The sequence below is a fragment of the Pongo abelii genome, chromosome 15, assembly GCF_028885655.2.
Source record: "Pongo abelii isolate AG06213 chromosome 15, NHGRI_mPonAbe1-v2.0_pri, whole genome shotgun sequence".
In the NCBI taxonomy this organism is placed as follows: Eukaryota; Metazoa; Chordata; class Mammalia; order Primates; family Hominidae; genus Pongo; species Pongo abelii.
In genome coordinates, this window is record NC_072000.2 from 22,882,319 (window position 1) to 22,896,895 (window position 14,577).

Below are 14,577 nucleotides of genomic sequence, written 5' to 3' on the forward strand. Positions count from 1 at the left end.
GAAGGCAAAAGGAGGATGGTAAGGATAGAGGAAAGAAGAGGGCGAGTGGGAAGGGGGAAGGCTTAGTGAAAAGACGGTGGGGAAATTTTTGGGGGTAGATGGAGGAAGAAAGGGTGGTGAGCAGGAGTGGGGAGAAGGCATTGTGAAAAGACGGTGGGGAGATGTTTTGCGTAGATGGAGAAGAGAAAGAGGGTGGCAAGGAGGAGTGGGGGAAAGACGATGGGGAAAACAGTTTTGGGGTAGATGGAGGTTGGAAAAGCGGGCGGTGAGCGGCAGGAATGGGCAGAAGGCTTTGGGAAAATATGAGGGAAAAGTTTTTGGGTAGATGGAGGAACAAAAGGGGAATGAAAGCAGAAGGGAGAAAAAGAGGGTGTCCAGTGAGGGGGGAAAAGTTTTTGGGTAGATGGATGGCGAAAAGGGTGGTGAGCAGGAGAGTAGAGAAGGCTTTGCGAAATGACAGTGGGGAAAAAGACTGGGAAAAGTGTTTTGGGGTAGATGGAGGAAGAAAAAGGGTGGCGAGAGGGAGAGGGCCAAACGTGGTTGAGAAAAGAAGGTGGGGGACAAAGTTTTTGGGTAGATCTTTTTCTGAGTTTTAAATCAGATTATTTGTATTTTTGCTTTGAGTAGTTTGAGTTCTTTATATATTTTGTGTTATATTAACCCCTTGCCTGATGCATAGTTTGCAAATACTTTCTTCCATTCTCTGGATTGCTTCTTCATTCTATTGATTGCTTTCTCTACTTTGCAGAAGCGTTTAAGTTTAGTGCAATTGCATTTTGTCTGTTTTTGCCTTTTGTTGCTTGTGGTTTTAATGTGTATTTGAAAATCCCTTGTCCTAACCAATTTCACGATTGGTTAACTAACCAATAGTGGTTAGTTAACTAACCATAGCTAACATTTTCCTATGTTTTCTTCTCTAGTAGTTTCATAGTTTCATGTCCTACATTTAAATCTTTATTTTCAGTAGATGGTAAGATAACAGCCTAGATGTATTCTTGTACATGTGGGTGTTGGGTTTTCCTAGCACAGTTTATTGAAGAGATTGTCCTTCCCGAATGTGTGCTTTTGGTGCCTTTGTTAAAAGAGTTGACTGTAAAAGCTTGAATTTATTTTTGAGTTCTCTATTCTGTTTCATTTGTCTATGTCTGTCATTCGTCTATGTGTCTCTGTCTCTCTCTCTCTGTCTGTCCCCTACCTATTTTTTTTTCTTTTGCCACTACCATGCTGTTTTGGTTACTAGATTTGTGGTATATTTTGAAATCAGGTAGTGTGATGCCTCCAGCTTTTTTCTTTTTATTCAAGATTCTTTTGTCTATCTAAGGTATTTTGCATTTCCATGTGAATTTTAGGATTTTTTTTTTTTTTTTTTTTTGAGACGGAGTCTCGTTCTGTCGCCCAGGCTGGAGTGCACTGTGATCTCGGCTCACCAAAAGCACTGCTTCCTGAGTTCAAGCGATTCTCCTGCCTCAGCCTCCTGAGTAGCTGGGATTACAGGTGTGCGCCACCATGCCTGGCTAATTTTTGTACATGTAGTAGAGACGGGGTTGCACCATGTTGTTCAGGCTGGTCTCAAATTCCTGACCTCGTGATCCAGGCGCTTTGGCCTCCCAAAGTGCTGGGATTACAAGCGTGAGCCACCGTGCCTGGCGTTTTTTTTTTTTTTTTTTCCTATATCTATGAAGAATCTCTTTCCTAATTTGACATGGATTCCATTGATTCTGTAGATCACATAGGGTGATACAGATATTTTAAGGATATTCTTCTAGTGCTTGGACATGGGATATCTTTACATTTACTTGTGTCTGCTTTAATATCTTTCGTCTATGTTTTATAGTTTTAATTGTGGGATCTTTCGCCTTTTTGTTAAGCTTATCTCTAGGTATCTTTTTTGGGGGGCATTGGGTAACTATTGCAATGAAATAGCTTTCTTGATTTCTTTCTTAGGTGTTTCACTATTGGTGCATGGGTGTGCTACTCATTTTTATATATTGATATTGTATCTTGCAACTTTATGAAATTTGTTTATTATTTCTAGTAGGTTTTTTTTGTGGAATCTTTAGGGTTCTGCATATGTATATGATTATGTCACCTGCAAACAGAGACAATTTGACTTCCTTTTATTTCCAATTTGGATGCCTTTTATTGCATTCTTCTATCTAATTCCTCTAGCTAGGACTTCTAGTACTGTGATGAATAAAAGTGGTGAAAGTAGCCACACTTGTTCCAGATCTTAGAAGAAGAGCTCTTAACTTTTCCCCATTGATTATGATGTTAGCTGTGGATTTGTCACATATGGACTTTATTGTGCTGAGATTAGTTCTACTGTTGAGGCCCTCTCATGCATTTTTCAGTTCATCAGTTGCATTTTTCAGCTTTGAGGTTTCTGTCACCTTTTTGAATTACTTCTATCTCTTTGTTAAATTTGATACGTTTCTGAATTACTTCTCTATATTTGAATTTCATTGAGTATCCTCAGAACAGCCATTTTTACTTCCCTGTCTGGAGAGTCTCACATCTTTTTATTTTTATTTTTATTCTTATTTTTTTTGTGAGATGGAGTCTTATTCCATCACCTAGCCTGGAGTACAGTGGCACAATCTTGGCTCACTGCAACCTCTGCCTCCCACATTCAAGAAATTATCCTGTCTCAGCCTCCCAAATAGCTGGGACTACAGGCACCTGCCACCACACCCAGCTAATTTTTGTATTTTTAGTAAAGACGGGGTTTCACCTTGTTGGTCAGGAAGGTTTCGAACTCCTGACCTCAGGTAATCCACCCACCTCAGCCTCCCAAAGTTCTGGGATTACAGGTGTGAGCCAACACACCCAGCCGAGTCTCACATCTTTAGCTCTGGTCACTGGTGACTCATTTATTTTTGGGTGAGGTCATATTTCCTTGAATGTTCTTAATGCTTTTGAGCATATGTTCATGCCTGGGAGTTGAATAAGTGTGTATTTATTCCAGTTTTTGCCGTCTGTTCTTGTTTGTGCTTGTCCTTCTTCAGTCTTCCAGAAATTCCAAGAAATTCAAGACTGTTGAGTTCCCCAAGCCTGTGGTCACTGCAGCTGTTACAGCACCAGAGGGCACCTTAAGCTCAGGTTCACTGTGACTTTTGCAGACTGAAGTCCCTGGTGGCCGTGACACACTTGGAGAAGATAAGGGAGGGATTCCCTGGGTTCCCAGGCAAAGTTCTTCATTCACGTCCCTCTTCTTCCCCTTGCGATGAATCTGGGCACCAAGCTTTGTGGATCTGGGAGAAGTGTGATTTGGGCACTCATGGCCACTGCAGCTGGCGCAGCACACCTGAAGCCCACAGCCTCCCAGACCAGAGCAGCACTGGGACTTGTCTGAGTCCTGTGGCCACTATTTTGCCTGACTGCTGCTGACTTATTTAGGTTTCTAAGCCAGGTTAGTCTGCTGGTGATGAAGCTGGCCTGGGTTTGGGTCCATCCCGCCAGGGTGGCAGAATTCCTTCTCCCTGCAGGGGGCTCTGTAGGTGTCTGGGAGCTCCTGCCTGGAATCAGGGCCACAGTGTTCTGCCTGATGCATCCACTGTGTCCACTGTGGTAGGGCTGATACTGGGTTCTCCTCTTTCTTGCATAGGGAAGGAATTCTCTCTGCACTGCACTGCCTGGAGTTGGGATTGGGGTAACACAGGCAGCCCTGTGGCCACCGCAGCTGATGTCACATAGGAAGCCCACAGCCTCCCAGACCAGCACATCGTTGGTGGTTGGAGCTCACCCGAGGACCAAAGTGACTCTGGCCTGCCTGCCACTGACATTTACTTGGGGCCTGAGGCCACTTGAATCAGCTGGTGGTGAAGCAAGTCAGGACTCAGGTTTGTCCCACCGGGGTAGTGGATTCCCTTTTAGACCAGGTCATGTCTAAATGCTCAATGGGCACCGGCCTGGAATCAAAGGCCATGGGGTTCTTCCCAGTGCTGTCCTTTACTATAGCAGAGCTGGCACTGGGCTCCAAGGTAAAGTCCCATGGACCCTTCCTTATCCCTCCTGCAAGAGGTGGACACATTCTCCGCACTGCACTGCCTGGGGTTGAGGGAGGGGCAGTGAAGGAACTGAAAGACTGTCTTTTCCCCTTCTTTAATGTGTCTTCTCTTGTTTTTAAGCTGCAACCAGGTTCTGTGATCTGTCACCTGCTTTTTTTAGCTCTTGTGAAGGTATTATCTTGCTTGGATTGTTGGACGGTGGTTCAACTTAATGTTCCCGCAGAGACGCAATCACTGAGATTCTATCCTCCATCTCGCTCCACCTCTTCTCATTTATTTAGTTCTTCTTCAATTTATTTCAACAATATTTTGGAGGTTTCAGAGTATGAGTTTTGAACTGCTCTTGTTAATTTCTAAATTTATTACTTGTTTTGTTGCTATTATAAATGGGATTGTTTTTTAATATCATTTTAAGGCAGTTCATTGACAGTATATAGAAATAAAATTAATTTTTAGTATTGCATCTATATCTGGAAACCATGCCAAATTTATTATTTTGAATACTATTTTACAAATTTATTAGAATTATGTATATATGAGATCATGCCATCTGTAAATATAAATAATTTTATTATTTTCTTTTCAATCAGGATGTTTTTAATTTTCTATTCTTTACTAACTACACCTCACTAGAATCCATAGTATAACGTTGAGTAGAATTTGCAAGAGTGGACATTCTTGTAACTAATCCTACCAGGAAAGGATTCACCCTTTCATTGCAGAATGTAGTGATAGCTGTGGGTTTCATAGATAACTACCACTAGTTTCAGGAAGTTATCTTACTGTCCATAACTGGAGTGTTTTCATGATGAAAATGTGTAATATTTTCTCAAATGCTTTGTCTATTGAGATGCTCATGTATTTTGGTCTTTTATTCTATTAATATGGTGTTTGCATTCATTGATTTTTCAAATATTAAATCAATGGTGCATTCCTGGGGTCAATCACATCTGCACACAGTGCATAATCTGTTTTATATGTTGCTGGATTCAGCTTGGCAGTATTTTGTTGAGGATTTTTGATTTTATAAAACAATTAAAGATACTGGTCTATATTGTTTTGTGATTCAGTTTTGGTGATAGTAATCCTGTTTGTAAAATGAATTGGGAAGTGTTCTCTCCCCTTTTATTTTCTGTAAGAGTTGGTGAACAATTGATATTAATTTCTCAGAGTGTTTGATTCACCTGGGAAGCTAGGTGAGATGAGATTTTTATTGTAAGGTTTTAAAATTACAACCCCATGTTTTAACCTTCCATAGATCTATTTATATTTTTTATTTCTCCTTTAGACTATTTTAGTTTCTGTCGTTCTAGGACTTTATTCTATCTAGGCTATCTTACTTTTTTGGCATAAGATTTACAGTGCATTCTCTTTTAATCATATTTATTTTGGAATACTGGCAGTGATGTGTTCTCTTTTATTGTCAGTTTTAGTAATTTGAGTCTCTTCTGTTTTTTTCTTGCTTGGCCTAAGTAAATATTTGCCAATTTTTTTTATCTTTCCAAACATTTAATTTTGGTTTGTTGATTTTCTCTGTTTCGTATTCCCTATCTTTCTATTATCCTAACTCTATTTTCCCCTCTTCTTTTTTTTTTCTTTTTTTCTTTTCTTTTTTTTTTTTTTTTTTTTTGAGACAGAATCTGGCTCTATCACCAGGCTGGAGTGTAGTGGCGCGATCTTGGCTCACTACGACCTCTGACTCCCTGGTTCAAGCGATTCTTCTGCCTCAGTCTCCCTAGTAACTGGGATTACAAGCACATGCCACCAGGCCTAGATAATTTTTGTATTTTTAGTAGAGACAGGGTTTCACCGTGTTGACAAGGCTGGTCTCAAACTCCCGACCACAGGCAATCCGCCCGCCTTGGCCTCCCAAAGTGGTGGAATTACAGGCGTGAGCCACCCTGCCTGGCCAGCTTAATTCTAAGGAAATGTTTGTCTTTAGGAACATTGTATTTGGTCAACTAAAATTTAAGATTCTGGAGCTTCAACTGTTCTCTTATATGAAAATAAAAGCATGAATTGGGAAATAATGAGTTCCCCAATTTTTTTGTGGGGGGAACAAAACAACTATCCATGTACATACAGTTTTTGGTTCCCCAGATCATTGAGCCAACTTGGACAAAATAAGTAACCCCTCATTCCTTATCTCAAGAAGGTGGTCTTGCCTCGCTTGGAGAAGTTAAAATGAATTCACTGGATGTAGTTACTTTTAAGCATATCAGTTTACTTCATGTCCCATTTTCAACCAGTTACTGTACCTGGAATAATTAATAGAATCAAATTCTGTCACGCACAGGTAAATAAGTAAATTCTGTCATTTAATATCTAAATTATGTATATATATTTATATTTACATATGTATATTTTACTTGTAATTCAATGAAGATAAGGCTTTGTATGTATGCTCTGTGTAAAATATGCTGTCTATATTCTCATGATAGTAAAGAATAGATTGAGTAATGGAATGTATTTGAATTTTACATATATCTTTCATTTAGTAGCAGAAATAAAATCTTAGCACTTCATTTAGTAAATTCCTCCATTTAAAATAAGATGTTACTTTAGCAGAAACAAAATTTATCTTAATGGGATGATAATTCACTAGTTTACCTCTGATGAGCATCAGCTAGTATTTAATGCATTGTGAAATTACACAGCATCAAAATAAAATATAATACAGTCAGTTAAAACACAAAATTATCTTATTAACTTAGACATAAGAAGTTAGATTATAAAATCAAGGTATTTTTGGTGTTTGTTTTGTTTTTAGGATATTAGCATATACTACCAAACGTGAACCATAGTAAAAGCTGTTCAGTAACACTTACCATTCCATTTTCAAATAACCTGAGTTTATGTGTCAGGCTGAAAAGCTTTTAGATGAATGGTTTATGTTTCTGTATGTATCCAAATATTTGTATATCATGTAGACAGCCCAAGAAAATATGCACATATGTTAGCTATTGCATAGAATGGTAAAGAATACATTCTTAAAAGAAAGAAGAGAGTAAGACATATTCACTTAATGTTCCAAATAAGTCTCTAGTATCTCAAATGTACTATTTACCCATTACTTTCAAACATTATATCAGGGCCAGGCACTGTGGCTCATGCCTGTAATCTCAGCACTTTGGGAAATTGACATGGGTGGATTACTTGAGGCCAGGAGTTCCAGGCCAGCCTGGCCAACATGGCAAACACCTGTCTTGACTAAAAAAAAAAAAAAAAAAAAAAAAAAAAAAAACTAGGCATGATGGCACATCCCTGTAATACCAGTTATACTTGGGATGTTGAGGCACCAGAATCATTTGAACCTGGGAGGCAGGAGTTGCAGTGAGCTGAGATCATGCTACTGACTCCAGCCTGGGCAACAGAGCAATACTCTGTCTCAAAAAAACAAAACCAAAAACATTATAACAAGGTATGTGATTAATCTGAATTCAAAACATTTTAACATAAACTAAGATTATACAAAATTTTGCTTGTTATCTGTTTTGAATTTACCAACAATTCAAATCTTGCTGAGAATATTTGCACTGTAAATATTTTTGTGATTATTGGTTATATTCAAATTCGCTCTCATTTTCAAAGCAACGTGTATGAACTTATTATTAAAATTGTACATAGCTTGAAATAATATGTTGAATATAATTGTCTTGGGATACATTTATATATAATAATTAAAAGCACATTACAACACTTGTACCTGATCTTAATATTACTTAACCTTAGAAATATAGAATAAATGATAGGAATAATATGGGAGACAAAAGACTGTGTGAAAAGCCACATATTGTATATCTCTATTGTTTTTATTAAACTTTTTTTCCCACTGCACTTACAAATAAATTTGTCATGTACCATGGTAATTTTTATTGTAATCTTACTGTAGGTACATTCTGTTAGCAGGTTAAATAAAATACATGATCAAAGTCAAAAATATATGCAAAGAAAATATAGAAAATTTAAGTTATAAAAAGCTACTGTTGGTTGCCTGTGGCCGGCAGGCTGGCAACCCTAACACAGGCAGGGCTGTGAGTGCAGTCGCCCAGGTCTGCAGCAGCAGCAGGCCGAGGCCAGTGGAGATGACCCCGATGAGCCCACTTCAGGTCGGGGCTGAGTGTGGGTGCATGGTCCCCGGCAGCATGTGACCCATTCCTGGCCAGCCGCTGCCCTCTGCATGTGTAATTGTCCGTGGGCCCCAGGGCCACGAAGAGGTCTTCTGCCTGGGGCAGTATCAAGGCCGCAGAGCTTTCCTCCAAAGCCACACCTCGACTGGAAGGGGCGAGTTCGAGGACCCTGTGAGTGGTAGCCATGGGCAGATGCAGAGCTGCCACTGTCGCTTTGCAGTGCCTGTAGGACTTAGAGGGCCTGGAGCCTCGGTTCCCTGAACAGCACCCAGATCACCCTGTATCGGGGAACACAGTTCATTCCCCCCTTCCCTAACTCTGGAGTAAAATCTTGAGGCTGTCATCTGGGGAAGCCACCTTGTCCGTTCGGCCATGAAGACAGAAACTGTGCCATCGCTCCAGGAGACTCCAGCTAGATCCAGCTGTCACCTCAATAACCTGTTGAGTAGGCGGAAGGTGATGGCTGTGGGGGTCTTGTTTGCTGGCTCCTGGTCACACACCTTCTGGTCAGCGTGTGGCTGCTGTGCCTTCTGTCTGCATTGCTAGTGGTGCTGGGAGGATGGCTGGGCTCTGGTGTCTCTGGAGTGGCTTCAAGTCCACTGCTCCTGGAAGGCTTCATCCCATTGGCCACCTGTCCTCTATGCCCTGAGGCAGAAAGACAGCTGGAACAGAAGATCAACCGCACCATCCAGATGTGATTATTTGAGATTTTGTATTATCCTGGTACCGTTCTGTGAGCCAGGAGCCAGCCTTTGCGGAGGAAATGGAGGCAGCCATGAAAGAGTTGGTCCAGGAGCTTCAGAGGAGGATGAGCATGATGGAACATCATGCTCTTGCCCAGAGTGTTCTGACTCTGTCGTTTTTCACCTGCAGAGCTGCATTCAGGCAAAGGAGGCCACTACAAGGAAGAATGGTCCAGTTGAGCCTTCCCACCTCTGGGAGGCTTACTGCCGGGCTACTGCCCCACACCCTACTGTGCACAGCCCCAATGCTGAAGTCACCTACACACGTGGTATTGTGAATTTGCTGCTTCAAGGGCTGGTGCTCAAGTCCTACTTGGAGACTCATACTGGATGCCATGTAGTGGTTGAACTCATCATATGCAGTGTAGTCTTACCACTGATCAGCTGGCTGTCAGATCCTGACTGGATCCACCTTGTACTCATCGGTATCTTTTCCAAGGCCAGAGATCCAGCACCCTGCCCAGCCAGTGCCCCTGAACAGACCTCAGTGCCCACATCTCTGCCACTGATTGCTGAGGTACAGCAGCTTCCAGAAGGGAGAGCTCCTTCTCCAGTAGCAGCCCCAGGGTTCCTAAGTAAACAGTGAGCCAGAGATTCCTGCAGGCCTCTCCTCAGAGGTTGAAGGCGGCCACAAAGCTGTAGAGGGAGATTTGGGTGGATTGTCTGAAAAAAGAAAAGTAGGAAACAACTCATCTCATTTCCTACAGCCAAATATTTGAGGCCCCCTGTTCTTATGTGGAGACTCAGAGCTGGAGTCTCCGCTGTCTGAAGTAGGCTAAGAAACCATCATGCTCATGACTCCAGGCCACTTTCTGACAGGATTCAGGATGCTCTGTGTGCCCTAGAGGGTTCCCAGGCTCTGGAACCCAAAGGTGGTGAGGGATCTGAAGGAGCAGAGGCTGAGGAGGGTCCAGGGACAGAAACAGAGACAGGCCTGCCTGTCTCCACACTGAACTTCTGCCCAGAGATCCAGATTGACACAGCAGACAAGGAGATACAACAAGGAGAAGTTACCACCTCTGTTACAGCTTTGCTGGAGGGGCTGGAAAAGACCTGCTCCTCACGGCCCTCATGCTTAAAGAAGGATCTCACCAATGATGTGACCTACCTTGATCCTAGTCTGCCACCAGTTCTGCTTTCCTCCTCTCCACCTGGTCCTCTCAGCTCAGCCACCTTCAGCTTTGAGCCCCTAAGCAGTCCAGATGGCCCAGTTGTCATCCAGAACCTTCATATCACTGGCACCATTACAGCCCAAGAGCACAGTGGCACCGGATTGTACCCATACACACTCTATACTGTGAGATATGAGACAGCCCTTGACGGTGAAAACAGCAGCAGCCTGCAGCAGCTGGCCTACCACACTGAATCACTGCTATTGGGAGTTCTTGAATCTGCAGGCTGTCAGGAGAAGAAACCAGATCTACGAAAGTTCATTAAAATGTGAAGGGTCCTAAAAAGCTCTTTCCAGATCTTCCATTTGGAAACATGGACAGTGACAGAGTGGAAGCCTGTAAGAGCCTCCTATAATAATTCCTGAAGCAACTGTGTGCCATTCCGGAGATCGCTAACAGTGAGGAGGTGCAGGAGTTTCTTGCTGTGAACACAGATGCTCGCATTTCCTTTGTCAAGAAACCATTTATGGTCTCTAGAATAGAGAAGATGGTGGCGAGTGCCATTGTGGACACATTGAAGACAGCGTTTCCTTGCTCTGAATCCCAGAGCCCCACAGAGGAGCTGAGTGAGGCTGAGACTGAAAAAGCAAGTCCCATACAGAAGGCAAGAAGGCTGGCAAGTCCAGGCTGAGGTTCTCATCCAGTAAAATTTTTCCAGCACTAAGTGTGACTGAAGCAGAAGACAAGATTCTTCATTGTCTCCAAGAAGGCAATGTGGAGTCCAAGACCCTATCCATATCTGGGATGGAATCCTTTATTGAAAAACAGACAAAGTTACTGGAGATGCAGCCAACAGAAGCCCCAGAAAAAGATCCTGAACAACTTCCCAAAGAACATGTGGACAGTTGCTTGTCAGATGCAGCTGTGCCAGCCCAAGATCCCAGCAACAGCGATTCACGAACAGAGATAGAGTTAGCTGACACAGCCCTGAATCTGCTTCCCTTGCTACTAACAGAACAGTGGAAATGGCTGTGTACTGAAAACACGCAGAAGTTTCTTCGTCTTATCTTTGGTAACCTAGTTCAAAGGTGGCTAGAGGTGCAGGTAGCTAATTTAACAAGTCCACAGCACTGGGTGCAGTACCTCTGGCTTCTTCAGGAGTCCATCTGGCTTGGTGGAGTTTTGCCTAAGTTTCCACGGCCTGTAAGGACCCAGGAGCAGAAACTGGCTGCTGAGAAACAGGCTTTGCAGAGCCTAATGAGAGTCCTCCCAGATCCCATAGTAGAAATTCTTGGGGTGAACAAATGCCAGCTGAGCGCCTAGTCTTGGAGTCACTTACAGCAACCACTCATCAACAGGCATTTGATTTACTGCCTTGGGGACATTATCCTGCAATTCTTGGATCTCATTGCCTCTGTTGAGTCCACTGCTACCATCTCTGCTTCAGATACCCCAGGCAGCCCTAAGAGGATGGGTGTCTCCTCTTAGCTGGTTATGCCCGCATCCTTCCCAGGTCAGGGAAGTAGAGTTACTCGGCCACCCAGAGACCAGTGAGGAAGCCCGTGCCCTCTGGAAGTAGGCTACAGCTCAGAAGGCCTAGGCTCTCAGTGGCTCAATTCTCTCCCACTTCTGCTCCATTTGTAGCAGGTGACACTGGGTATGTGTCCCAGTTGCATGCACATTGATTTCCATTTCACTTTTGTGGTGTTGGGATTGTTGTTGGTGAGTAGATTCTGTTTCCTTTGGGAAAAGAAGATGTGAGACAGAGGAACAATCCCCTTTTGCTTCTCCTTTTGCCGTCCCCCCTGAGATTGTTTGCCAGAAACCTGGCCCTGTGCACAGATGTACTTAATCCGCCAGCACACAAGCTCTGGATAGAAGAGGAAAAAAGCTATGGCCAGATTTCCCTGGAGGACAAAACAACCTTCTGAGCTCTCTATTCCTACCCGGAAACTAAAAATTCATTCAGAGCCTTTCTCAAAAACCAGACTCCTGGGTCTTATCTAGTTTCCCAACAGTTCCAGAACAAGGAAGAAGGAAGAAAATTTTTCAAGGGACTTGTTGCTCATGTGTTGCTGTTTCCCAACACATCAGCCTTATGGAAGATGTCATCAGGCTGCTTCCCTGGAAGGCTACACTTTTCCTTTCCAGAAGACTTCAAAGCTGACTGCCAAAGCTTCTGGTAAATCCACCCCACCCTTCACAACCTTTCCTGAAAGGCATTTGCACCACACATTTTTTTTATTGGCTCTCCTCCCAACCCCCTGCCTTAGAGCAACTGGGTTTTTGCATTTGTGACCCTCTCATTATCTTCAGCAAATTTGCATGACAACTTGCATATTCAGCCTCAGTTTTTCCCAGGAGAAGGTAAAGCACTTGCCTCCTGTCTTAAGAATGCAAAAAGAGTGGGAATAGCAAGCTGTGGGGAAGAAATCTCCCTTCATAAGTCTTTGATGGGGAACTTTTATTGCTCTGAACAGATAAGATTAGCAAACTTACAAGGAATAGCTTCTTATTTCCTGTTCCTTATGGTTATAATTAGCCTTTAAAGAACTCTAGCAAAGGTGTTCTGTCAGGCCACAACATCTATTAGAAAGGCAAAGAAATTAGGAATTGATGGAGGAGAAGGATAAATCAGGAGGAATTGCTGGTAGAAGAGGGTGCAGACAGTCACAGGGAAGTGGCATTTATTAAATACATGTGAATAGCTGGCAAAGAGGTGTCAGGGATGCTACTCGGAGCCATTTGGCTTCACACTTGCCTGTTAGTGCCGTGCTTTCACTGAATTACCAGAGCCTAACACTTGGAGGAAGGTCTTGGAGTTAGACTGATGAGAAGGCAATGGGGTGCCAAAAACAGGTGTCAAAGTTCTCTTAGATTCTGAAGTAGGTGGTGAGCACACAATTAAAGTGGTTTGTGGAAGAAAAAAATGCTTCTCTTACTGAATCTCTTGAGTATAGTTTATAATCAAATTGTTGTAAAACTTTTCTCCATTTGTAAGTAATTACACATATAAAGTATCTCCCTCATTCGGTAGATTTCATATTTCTTTCAGAAATGTATATCAAGTATAAAATGTTCTGAATTCTAAATTGCATTTAAAATTATTCATTATTGGTTATATTATATAATTATAAGCAAGTACATTAATGACTACACATACTGTAAACTTTCTTTGCCATGTGGCACAAATAGTTAATTTACCTTTTCTTTCTCTGTTTATCTATCTTCTATGTCCTAGTCTATTTCAGTTTTCTCACAAGTAGTGGTTTTCATTGAACTACCAAAAAGTTATAAGGGCAACCACACTCGAAGAAAAACGTGTTAGTAACATATAGTTTAAAGCTTTTTTTATTTATAAATTTATATTCCAAACTGTTAATTTTATTATGCAGACTTGATGTCTGAAAACTTCTTAAAATAGAGAAGTTCACAATATTAGATACTGTATCTTTCTTCATATAATGACAAAAGACTTCAGTTCTGAAATTTTAGGAAAAGTTTTGCTTTAAGATTAATTAAAACATAAGTTTGCATAAGCAGAGAGCATGTAGGTGCAGCTATTCTATGGAAAACTTATTTTGTTATCAGAGCTGTTAGGAACATCTTTTGAGAATATTCAGGCTATATATGATGCTGCAAATTTATTTTCATAATTGCTTTAACTGGCAGGGCAAGCAGATGATATGTTTGTAGCTCTCTCGTGGTAAGCACATCTTCAGGAATAAAGAAGGGCCTTAAGAAGAGGGAGGCAGGTGGCACAGTAATCACATCACGAACACAGATGCAGTGGCTCCTGAGAAAGAGTCATGATGACAGCTGCATTCTTTGTTTCTATCTCATATATAATCTCATTTCAAGGAACTATCAAAGTGTCGGGGTGGAGAGAGAATAAGAATCACTAGCATGAAATCTAAAGAAGTGCAGTCATCCAGTTGCCTGATGTCTTCTGAGGTGGTTCACCCAGATTAACAATACAGATAATTAAATTCAGAGCTGCAGAGACAGGGAAAATAAGATGTGGAAATAGGCTTCATCTGAAGTATTATTCAGGTCTCCTCCTTTTCTTCCAAATGCCATCCCCATCAGTATACTCAAGGCATCTGATGGCGTTGATGAGCAACTGAAAAATCATTTAATTAATCATCAGATTCTTTATCCTTAGTTAAAAATGTAGAGTCACAAAAGTCATGTATCAAAATACGCTCTTTTTTAATAGAGTATGGTCTGCCACCCACTGTGTGTCCTCTTAACCTTTCCAGAGTAGCAAGGTGTCCTTATAGCATAAATTTAGCATAAAATTAGACACGTTCCAGTATAAAATAAAATGAAGACATAATAAGCCAATACTGAATTCTTTAGTGAATCTAGAATATTCGCTTTAAAATTTTTTCTAGAAAATGGATTTATTTTAGTGTATTTGCTTTTGCATTTGCCTCATGGTTCTGCATGGCTAACTTGTTTATAGTCACAAGATATCGTATATTGGGTGGATTTGCAAATGATGTTTAGTGTTTTCTTCCGTAATGAACCAACATAACCATCATTCTGCTGTGAGTCTATGTTATGAAATATGTCTATGTCC

At 41.6% G+C, this 14,577-nt stretch overlaps 1 pseudogene; it reads left to right on the forward strand.

Moving 5' to 3' along the window:
- The first annotated feature begins 8,509 nt into the window (after positions 1 to 8,509).
- On the forward strand, positions 8,510 to 11,480 carry LOC134760013 (sorting nexin-19-like; annotated as a pseudogene).
- The last annotated feature ends 3,097 nt before the right edge of the window (positions 11,481 to 14,577 follow it).